At 41.9% G+C, this 12088-nt stretch overlaps 1 protein-coding gene across 1 annotated transcript in view; it reads right to left on the bottom strand.

Annotated features, from left to right (window-relative positions):
* The window catches only part of LOC118784274 (myelin basic protein-like), a 61265-nt gene extending 50516 nt beyond the window's left edge, over window positions 1-10749 (bottom strand). The window contains exon 1 of the mRNA XM_036538421.1: window positions 10533-10749. The gene's annotated coding sequence lies outside the window, so the exon portion shown is untranslated. The remainder of the gene's footprint in view (window positions 1-10532) is intronic.
* Between the last annotated feature and the right edge of the window lie 1339 nt (window positions 10750-12088).

The following is a 12088-nucleotide window of genomic DNA, read 5'->3' on the forward strand; positions in this document are numbered from 1 at the left end:
TGCTCAGTGATACTTAACCTGGGAACTGCCTATATGTCATAAACACACACACACACTTCTGCATCAAAATTCACTGGCAGTTTATCTGTATCAAATGTAATCCAGGGAAAAAAAAATAAAGAAAAACAACTTTGTTTTTAAGTTTGCTTTGTTTCAGAGCAGGAGTATGTAATCAAACATGAATTTGAGTCCGTTTCATTTTGTCTGCTCACTGCTTCAAATCTGGAACGTTTTGGAGCTTTTACCAGTTCAAAATTGAACTGTGGTGTCGTGTCTACATGTTAATGACAAGGACCTTTGGATAGGACCCACAGGCCACAACTGGCAGCTCAAGCAATGAAAAATGTCACTTTTTTGAACGGTTCATATCCAGTTGAACCTGGGTTCATTTCCTGGTGCACAGATTTGGTGGAATAAAAACACAAACGCAGTGAAAGCAGTTCCAAACTGCCTGACACCACCCCTTTCTAGTGGTCTTCGTTGACTGTGTCTCTTTCAAATCCTGGCACTACCATTGAATTTTCGCTCAAATCGAACCAAACTATGTTGAATCAAACAGTGAAACTAGGCATAATTATGCTCATATTAAATGAATGACAGGCCTTAGATATTAGATGACAGACCCCTTGATCATCTTTACAAATATTTTCAACTTACTATACAAGGTCCAAGCAGGTTAACATATTGTCTGAAGCAGGTTCAGTATTTATGCATGGAAATTTTGCATATGCTGTATGCATTGACAGACCTACACACACTCACTTATGCTTCACATGCACACTCACACACACATGGAAACACATATGCACACACATGTATTTTACTCAGACCTATACATTAATATTTCCAAATTTCTTTTTTGAGCAGCAAAGTGCATGCTCCCCACTGGCTATTTCTCACACAGCCACAGCCTTCTCCCTACTTCTAGGTAACTGCAGTCATCAAAATTTATAGTGACTGATCCGGCCATCTGATCACCCAGCTGTCTATTACCAGCGGTGATGAGGTGATGAGATCATTTTGCAAATCAAACACGCATCATGTAATTCGGGGAATGTTTCCAAGGGTATATGTGGAATATTTACTCATTATCGTTTCTGTCATGGTCTGTTTATTGCATTGTGAGTTCATCTGACTGTGAGTGGAGTAACTGAAAAAGTGAGGGATGAATTGAATGATGAAAGCTGATAAAGTTTTTTTTTTTGGGAAATTCTTGAGTGTCACAGTGGTATGTGATCTATCAAGTACCACTCTAACTGGGTAACATATTTCTTTAATGTAATTTCCCTATATTTAATACTTTGCCTTAATCAAATACAAGACGCAATACCAGAAAAGATTTGCAGAGCAAAGGGGACATTATTGAGTGTATTAAACATTAATACATCCTCTGAAAAACTGCACTCTAAGCCATATTAAAGCACCAGATGCGTACATGTCATCAGAGAATGGCTTAAGGCATTCTGAGTGTGAGATCTACAGGGTTGAGTGGTTCAGGAAATCCAGAGAACCCATTAGAGATATTAAGGCCTAAGATCCAAGTCAAGGAATAGACAGGTGTCATGTGAAACAGAGCTGTCAACTGGCAAAAGCTGAACGGGAACTTGAGACATGAGGAAGCTCCTTCAGGCAATGCAATTAGTAATAAGTCAATTATGTCATTTTGTGCAGACTGTAAAAATAGCTTCAGTCCTGATGGAGAGAGTAATGTGATTCATTTGCAGTTTGGGTATAAACCCACATTCAATCAACATTTGTCCTTAACCTAGACTCACAATTAATTTTTTTTTTCAATCACACAATTTAACGGGTTTATCAATCAGCAAAATTATTCAAATCAATTGTGCTTGTACTGATAAAGTAATATGTGCATTTAATTGTAGGTCAGTGATAAGGACATATGTTAACTGAACCCAGGCATTAATTTTAAAGTTACGGCAGTGGCGCAAAGTTCCAGGCATGTTAAAGGAAGTGAGCCTAGGATAAGGTTTTCCTAGTGTTGAGTCAGACACAGTAAGCTTGCTTTAGCTGTGCATATGGGACAAGACTTCCAGCAGTGACTAATTCAGCCCATTTCTTATAATGAAGTGCTCTTTTGCATGATCAGTCCTAGTTACTGCTGTGCTGCCTGCTTTATTCTGTGACAGTGGCCTTAATTCCCATCCATATGTTCAGAGAAATGTGACAAGTCATTAGGCCATTAGTCAATTAGAATTCAGCCTTAGCGAGCGAGGGCGAAAATACTGATCTCACATTTTTCACACAGACTGAAACCATTTATTTACGGTAATAACTATGTTTCATAACCACACATTTGCACACATCCACACACTTACTCTTGTCATTAGGCTTCCTTTTATGATGTGGGTCCAAGTTCCATTTCCACTTACCAATAATCACCTCTGCTTCATATACTCAGTAGAGACTGCTATCAATCTAACCCATAGTCTTCTCCCCTCCCCTCTCTCCCTTGCATATTGATTGTATGTGTATCAACATGTGCCAAAAATGTATGAAAAGCTATCAGGTTACTGAATATTTTATTAGCCAGTGAGGGCACAAGACACAAGAACCTGGCAAATGATTCAATGAAATAAGAGTTGCTTTCCATCTAAGTGATATGGGGACTCTGGCTTCCACTTTGCATGTCTGATGTAAAGAATTGTTGCAATTTTTCAATATGCACACATCGTGAGTTCAGAAGTTGTTGAAAATACTGAATGGATGCAGTGTAAGGACTGCAGAAATGGCTCTATTAAAATGAAAGACTCAACATCATAAATGCTGTACCAAATCCTCCACTAAAACTAGCAGTTACTGTCATAGCTCAAAAAGAGTGCAGAAATATCAGAGGAAAGAGGAGCGCCTGAAAATCTTTATGATTTTTACAGACTTGTTTTTCCTCAAATGGTGTGTCATCATTTCTGAGAAGCAGGCAGAGATGATTCCAGGCAGTGAAGGCTCATCCCTAAAAAGGCTGAGGGAGTAAGACATGACATACAATAATTTCAGCCCCACTCAAACTTTCATAACCGTGGCCATTGATTTTGTTAGCTATTTACATTAGCAAGTAATATTTGTAAGAGTATCGATCTAACAATTTGTGTAGCTCCACTTAATAATTTAAGGAGCTTCATCTGTAGCTGCAGTATGCTTTTCCTCTCAGTATTGTCTACCTAGGACTCAAGTGAATATTACTTTGCTGAAACATGACACTACCCATGAGGCAAAATTTCAGACTACTGACAAGAAGTGATATAGATTATTCACACAAACACACCATTAAAGAGTGGTAATACAATATGTTACAGTGAAGAAACATCTTGCACTGCCAGAACAGTGTTTGCTAAGGTGTTAGAATACAGGTAAGCACAGCATATGCGGCTTATGTTAGAGGTTTCGTTAATATGACTTTTCATTAACACAAGCGATATGTTACATGTTCCTCAAATCAGGTTAAATAAGAACAGAATAGAAGAACTATCTAGGATTATTCCCAAAACACTGTATTGCTTCCAGCCCTGACTCAATCAAATAATCTCTGTCATTTAATCCTTTTTTTTACAGTTGGGTTTGTCTGATAATATTGCCTATGCCTTTACTCCCAGAGAGCTGATCTGGGAGACTGTAAGACTTGGGCATGGGTGCTTGTGTGTGCATAACTTGGGCAACAAATGGTTTTATCAGTGCACCAGGAGGCAGGAGTTTGTGCACATGATTCCTACAACACAAAATACCACCATGTAAACAGACACACTCGGGCACGAGGTGCTGTGTTGCACCTCTCTCTCCAAGGTGCTGAACCATAAAGGATTTCCTATGGAAGAGAAATTAACTCTAACAAAGTACGACTGCACACCCAGCCACACACGCACGCACGCACGCACGCCAGCTTGCAAACCCAGCCACACGACTCACCAGAGAAGACGATGAGCCCACAAGTGCCTGGAACTTGACTACTTGAGATGGTGACGCTTGTCCGCTGACTAAAGGCACATTCATGCTGGAGGGCTCTACTGACAAACGCATCATTCACGAGGCCAGCTGCCTCCCGCTGGCCGGGAGGCTTGCGTCATGCGCCACCGCGCACAGCCGTGCAGTGTAAGCCTCTGCAGGCGCGCTGTCTCTGAAACGGGGGTCAGATGTCAACATCTGTCACCATGGAGGCGCCTGCCGCGCAGCGATCCCGGCGCGGGACGGGCCCGGGCCCCAGCTGCAGGACGGAGAAGAGGTGCTCTTTTTGCTGTTGCTGGGTACCCCAGAGTCCCCCCACTGAGAATCCCCATCCCCCTAACCCCCTGACACACACACACACACACACACACACACACACGAGTACACTCCCAAAGGGGAAACAATACCTGCATTCAGTGGTACCGTAAATTACTCTTCCCTGCAATTCACATGTACACGGACAAAGAGTTCATTTTCAAATGGACAGACAATACGATTAATGTCATCTATCCATCTGCCCAGGCCGTTCTAATACCTTCTGCTTGTTTGAAGTACGTGCCTTTGTGCTTGGCTCTGTTTCATTCCGTGTTCACGGCGGGCCAACAGCTGGCCCTGAGATCTCCAAGGAAATGCGTTGAAGCCTCCCATTCTTCAGGGCTATGTTTATCTTGCCATTGTTTCAGACAACTATGCGTATTACGCTTCGCGCTTCTCAATAACCTTCTGCTCTGCTACAAAACAATCTCAGTGCCTTCATCTCTGGGTCAAACAACCCGCGCATTCAGACATATGCTTTTTCCTGTAGCTTAGAGCTTCGGCCAGTTCTCTTCCTGAAAGTGGGGATCCACAGCGAAGGAGAGCAGTACTAAACTGTTAATAGTGCAGGAAATGGGCCAGCAACCTGAACGTGTGCAGGTTCAATTCCCCATGTGGCACACTGTAACCTTGAGCAAGTCACGTTCCCTGAATCACCTCAGAAAATATCGATCTGTATAAATGATCAATTATGTAAACTGTAAGGGTCCCCCAGATAAGTGTTTTTACCAAGCAAACAAATAATAACAAGTGGAATACTGTTTTAAAGCATTAACAAAGCCAGCTGACCAGATCATTTGGCTTAAGGTGGCGTGGGCCAAGTTGTGGGCACTCGATCCACTGCTTACTATCGACCGTGTTTGTTCATGTCTTGACCCTTCTTCTGTTTATTTGTTTGCTTTTTCTTTTAAAGGGCCTATACCTTTGATTGAATTACTGCTGACCAGGCAAGGCCCCCAGAGACATGTTGACACAATTTGTTGCAGGTTACGCAACACAAACCACCTGGGGATAGCTACTAAAAGCTCTGCATTTTATTCTTGGCATTAAGCAACGTGCAATCGTCCAGACCATCTGGTGTTCCCCTCTGCATGGGACCTCCGGTTTTCAAACGTGCTAGTGCAAGGCCTGCTCGGAAGCGTCTGCTTCTGCACTGTGCAAATTAGTAGTAATTCAATGTAACGAACCACCACAGACCATCTGCGGGAAGTCAACCAGGGCGAGGAAGTGACGGCTGAAAGAGGAAGTTCAGCACCGTGTCGAAAAACACACCCGCACCACCTGAACGCTGCTTCCCAGGCTCTCCGATGTGTTGTGTAATGCCAGGCACCTCATTTTAAACCTTGCCTTTCATCATGCCTGCAAGACTTCACAGACTATTCCCTCTTGCCACTACCTGTCCAGTCCAAGATGTCTCTTGCAAGCTGAAAGGGAATGACACTAAAGGGAATAATCACAGACCAAAAGGGAAGGCCGCCTGACTGCAAAAACTCCACGTACTGCACTGAGGAAAACATTCTGAGCCCTGCACTAATTAATGATAAGTGTGACTTGAAAGAGCACCGATTCGACACTGGGCTCTGCAGCCGACAACTTCTGCTGTCTTACCTTCAATAGAAGTAAAGCTGTTTTTTAGAAAAGAGAAAACATCTTTCTTTTTTTCTTTATTTATGAGCTTTTTTCTGGGGTAGGGGGTGGGCTGGATAAGAAAGAGGAAGTGAGGGTTTGGACACGTCTCCTTCTGATGGTCCTGCAGTGTCATACCAAAAATGCTGATGGAACTGCGTAATTCTACACTTAACTGTGCAAAGTCAGAACACATGGCTGATGACACTGTAAAGAACACAAAAAGGGGCATCTCTCGTCCTCCATGTGGCCCGTTTTCGTGCGTTGTGTAATCTGAGAAGCGGCCAGAAGCCGGGCTGAGGGGCGACGATAAGAGGAGAAATCCACCCTTCGCTGAAGTCAATTTTAAGGATGCAGCACAGCCACAATCCTCTCAGCCGTTTTCCTGGGTGGGTGCTTGGCTACTGGCCCCTGTTCAGAAAGCAATTTGGGATGCTCTGTGCTTTGGAAAGTTTGGATTTTTCTAACTGCTCGCAAAACTTCCGTCATTGTCCGCAACCCCTGCATCACAACCACGCTAATATCACTGCGTGGGATTGTGGGAGGTACTGTCAAACTCTTCTTATCTCTTCTGCCTAATTTTTCGACACAAAAGAAGAGCGTAAGGTGTACGCAAGCTCCAGCAGATACCTTACACCCCGCTTCAGTGACAATGTGAAGCTCTCACTCTGAAAGTCCAGGCTGGAGAAAGCCTTTACCCTACACCACCCTTACTCCTAATGGCCATTCCTTGCTTTTCCAGGCTTAACTTGATCTTTGTACAGCACAAAATGGCCTTTAAGCTCACAGTTTCACTTCATGTATGTCATCACAACATTATGTAAGGAGTCCAGTGGGTTAAAGATACCCACAGAGGCCTGGGTGATAACAAAGCAAGTGTCATCTTGCAACCCTGTTAAATATAGAGGAAAGACATTAAACGTGCGCAGAAACAGTGCTAAACCAATTTCTGAGTGAATACAGGAAGGGCATCATTGTCTGAAACCACTGACACTGCAACACCTGTCACTTAACTGAATTTTATATTAAAAAGCAGAACATTGATTTTCTCTTTCTCTTTTGCCCACAGGTTTTATTAGAAGACAGAACATGGAAAAGAATTTGAAAAATGTCCATGAACCCAAAACACTGGATGGTTTGTAAAGCCTGAAAATGAGGAGCACTTGAGTGCTTTTTTCTGCATGCCTCACCATTCCGGATTCTGGTATTCAGACTTTACTTCGGCAGCCTCATAATTAAAATGGGAGGTATTTTTCAAGCTGAGCGCTCTGAATAAATTTTGTTTACCCTGGAAAACGACACCTCCCTTCCAAGAGGCTGGTGGCCAACACATACTCTCAAGGAGTTCCATTACAACCACTTGTCCTCACAGCAGAAGCCAGCCAAAAGACACCCACAACCCAGCAGATATTTCCTAGAAATAAAAGCGGCTCTGGTAACAGGATAAGACTTTATCAGTGTTTCTGCATAACATGGTTCACATTAAAAATGTCCACCTCAAACACTTATATATAAAAAAATTGAAAAACTCAACCACCTGATTGGTTAAAAGTTTTCTCTTGAAATAGTAACTGGGCTGCTAATACAGCAAGAGCAATAAACAGTATGGAAGTTATGAAATTATGCAGTTTGTACATATGTACCAATGTATGAATTACAATTTTTTGTATGGTATTAATTCTTTTTTTTTTTTAATCTGAACTGTCAATTTAAAATTGAGTTAACATTTTGTTGTCTGTGGTCGGTTAATTAGTGGTTGCATGCTTTCCGACAGATGCAGCACAACTGTGCCAGCTCTCTCACGGTACTATGGCCTGCCTAGTAGCCTATTTGTTACATGCACCAGCATTTCAATGGTTCTGTTTTGATGTTCAGTGTTTTAGGGTCTGTAAAATTCGGTGTTGTTTAGCTAGCTATCCATCTATCTAGGTAACTAATCACCATGTCAAATACAGCACGTTATTGTTAAAATATAATGTATAATAATACAACAAATACCTTTCATATTTGCTAGATAACTAATTAATGCATTTTCATAATAACTGGTTGGAAATAGCTGGCTGTATTCATGGAAGAGTACATCTTACGCTTACACCCCAGCTATGCGTCTTATAGGATCATTCATTGTTAAGATTTAATAAAAGGTGAATTTATCAAAAAAATTATAAACACTTCCAAGACATGGTGTTACATGTAACGCATGGCGAGAGAACCATCACAACAGTAAGACAGTTTAGCAGACCACTTAGTCCACACTATCTAATAATTGTTCCAGACGGCTGGTAGCTAATTACTTTGCCTGGATAACTAGTTTAGTGATCCAGACCACAGACTACAAAATGTTACCATCTCTTCAGCCCTGATGTTTGTGACAAGCTAACAACATCTCCTGAAACATGCTGTTAGTACCCCATGGCTGCTCAGCTTCTCTAGCCTTGCAAGCCTGCTTGTCTTTGGACAAAACTTCATAAAGTGCTCTTTTGTCTAGGTGTTAGCACTGGACACACCCTCTCTCTGTCAAACCAATAACATCTACCCAATGCCTAGGGATTTGCCTAGGGCCGATCCTACTGCGAGCTGAGTCTCGCCTCCTTGCAGGACAGATGGAGATTTGTTTTTGCAGAACACAACATGAAAGGGGACATTATTTGAGGTTATTTGCCTATGTGTGCTGAACCACATTTGACCAGTGACCACATGTTTTGAACACCAAATTATCTGATCACCATGGGCTATCTTTATACATTCATAGGGTTTCATGGACTTCAGTCCTTATTGAAATATTTCATCTGCCATCTTTGAGGCCATGTTGCAGGAAGAACATGATATTGTATTTAAAGACAGTAAACGCTGAAAATTTTATCAACAATTGTACACAGCTATCAAACGCAACAGAATGCAATATTTGTCAAACAGAAGCTCAAGTTTTCTATTTTTATTTTAACTCCACACAGGCTGTCTAATTCCAAACAATGCTGATGTTTCACACCATCGCCACTGCAGTCTACTTTTTATTCCACATTTTTGTGAGCATAAGGATTGTGGAGATAGTTAATCCTGCCCCAAAAAGGCATCGCTTACACAGGCCACTTAAGTCCCCACATCAGAATGTGTACAGTGGTAAAAGAGGAATGCCACTTTTCTGGGAAGCGCTTCAGTGGGGTTTACGCATACGGACTTCAAGACCAAACTCGCCCCGATGTGAACCGTGAAATTGCACAGAATGCGCATTTGCAATGGTGGCAGCCTGAGGTAGTCTGGTTCGATTTTGGTCACACCAAGGAATTGGCTGCTCTTGGAAGTCTTGTCCACCGTCTACATTGCTTGTATTATGGAACTGCCTGGGGGAAAGGGTAATTTGTGATGTGGCTCCTCATGACAGAAGATCCTCTTTCTGCCCAGCTCTGAGTGTCAAAGGTTTCTTAGAGAAGGATGGATGTAGGCCATTTTCTTTGCCAAATCAATTAGATTCAGAGACATTCTGTTACTAAAGTGTGTGTTCTTTATTTTTAGAACACAGCATCATTAACCCAGAGTATTGCTACCGGAGCTTCTGCAATTGTGCCCTATTGCCCTGTTCTGCTATAACAAACAATACACACTCGTAAAAGTCTTAAAAAACCTGACGAAAGCCTTCAAAACAGAGTCCTTTTTCCTTTCCAGCATTTTACATAAGTCTGAACATATGTGCAAAATACACCTGCACCTGCCAAATAGCCTTGCTGGCAAATATCCAAATATTATTCATTTATGTCAATAATGAATATTACACTTTAGTATCTGTACTTGTATGCAAAACACTGACCTAATTCTGTCTACCTGGCAGTTGGAACAAACGGAAATGACCATCTATTAAGTCCACCTGCCTAAGTTCTACTCACCTGTCACCACAGTGTATTAAAGCCACATGCTGTATGTGCCAGTGCTACATCAGAAGCATGGCGAGCAAAGACTATAAAACACTAAAATGAAAGTGCGGCACCACACCGGAAGCAGCAGTGTTCTTTACAACTCTGCGCCGTCAGTATAGTACTTGCAGTAATTCCAATCACTGAGCTTGCTTACTGTTAACTCACTCAACTCTAGGCCCTATCTATTTCGTTGTGTGTTCCTCGTTAACGTTAGCTTTATGTGTTATAGCTAGCCTAATACATGCAACAGTGCTTTGGTTCAGGTATGTTTCTGATACAACATTCCATTCCTCAACAGTTTAACAGCAACGATCGTGGTTGCCTCGAAGGCGCAGTATGTTACCAAAACAGAAATGCGCGGGGGGATGCTCTATTTAAGTTCACGGTGCAGTGAAATGCATGTTTATTTAAAACCAGCAGGATTTCCAATACCGTAGATGTAATTATGTAATTATTGTGCGAGAAGCTATCCAAGTAAGGACGATGTGCACATCTGTTGGTATTCATCAACACGGCATACCACGCATATTCAGAGTGGACGAACACAGCAGACACCTCACGACCGCGAAGACCCGAATTTCAGGATTACATATTCATTGTTTTAAACGGGTTATTTATCAGAGAACACTACATCGGGGTCGTGAACGTGTGCTCGCGCAGTGTTTCCATCAGATGCACAGCTTCCCCCAAGTAAACAACGTAATTTACCGTGAGGTTTGTACATACCCTCTCCTTTTGGATTCAATCAACTGCATCCACCACAATTAAATATAAGCGGTGTTTCCGATGTCTCCTTCCTTTCAGATTACCTTCGATAAAACAACAAATACAGTGGTCAAATTCCCGTCAATCAGTCGTTGAGACTTCGGCGTTTTTCTTTCTTTTTCGCAATTTTTTCACTGTTTCTGGGTTGAGTGTATGAGCATGCCTCACTGCTTCCTGTTTTTAGGTAGAGTGATGTTTCTGTGGGGTGGGGCATGCTCCGTGGATTACGGGGGGGAAGAGAGCGTGCCCGCATACCACACTCATAATCATATTGGTGTCACGAGACATGTTGTAAAAGCGGACACACTAAATGCATTCGCACACTGAAACAATCTCGATCAATTTACCCTCTAAAACCGCGGTTTTAATGACGTCCACTTCCACGAGCAGACACATCAATGTTAGGGTTTTTCTTTTTAGGAACAGGGGAAAGGTAAACCGTGGTTGTGCGTTTTCGTTCAATTTAAATTCAAACGAATTAGAAGCCAACACTGCAGTCTCTGCCCAGCTACAATCTCAGTGTGTTTGTCAGAATGACTTGGCCAGTTTTTTTTTCTCCGCACGTTAGCGTTTCTCGTCCATTTGTCATGGCGTATCACTCACCCTTATCAGATGAACAAACTATTGTTCAGGTCAAACCTCAAGGTGTTTGCCTAAGTTTCCACGCGCCATTTTCCTGTTCTCAGACGAGAACAATTTTCCGAGCATGTTTTCAGTGTTGCCATCTTCACCGTCAAGACGTTTTTTGAAAATATTTAATCTTCTATATTTGCCAAATCGTATGTACTGCAGAGCAACATTTGTACTGCTGGAAATTCGGTGAGGCAGTTAACTTCCTCGAAGGTCCAAAAGCAGCTGCCTGCCTGGGATTTAAACTTCAACCTCCGTGGGTACTACATCATATTGCTCCCCAGTCAGATCCAGGAGCCTGCAAACTATTGACAAACATTAATACTGAAATTTAACGATCTGTAATGTGCCTGGTCAAATACAACATTACCCAACTGCTACACAGAACTGCAAGGACCCATGATAAAGATTTTTCTGAACGTATATTGTCCAGTGGGTTTTATGTCGGAAGTTGAGATTAACTTCTATACAAACTTTTAAATTTTGGGGTGCTCAATCCGCAAGATTAAGACTTAAATGGCAATGTTTCATGATAGCTCGTGTGTCAAGTTCTCGCACGTTTTAGCATTCCAACGCGTCTCTGTTACCCTCCGGCAGTGCCCAGCCCTCCTCCTTCAGTTTGCAAGGCACAAGTCAGCCTTGATACCAAAAAAAGATGTCATTCAAGTGCCAGCTTTAAATTCAAAGTTAGCAGCCTAGATCTGATGCCAATAGTCGGTTGGACAGTTTTATATTTTATGATATATCTTTATATTTCATTTATATTTTAATTATTGAAAGTAAAAAAAATACAGATTGTCAGATTCAAAATTAAATGCATTAAATGAAAAATGAATAAAGGCAAGTGAGCTAACCGAAAATGATTCGGAAGCACTAGAGCACAGTTG

This window comes from Megalops cyprinoides, chromosome 10 (genome assembly GCF_013368585.1).
Source record: "Megalops cyprinoides isolate fMegCyp1 chromosome 10, fMegCyp1.pri, whole genome shotgun sequence".
NCBI classification, from domain to species: Eukaryota; Metazoa; Chordata; class Actinopteri; order Elopiformes; family Megalopidae; genus Megalops; species Megalops cyprinoides.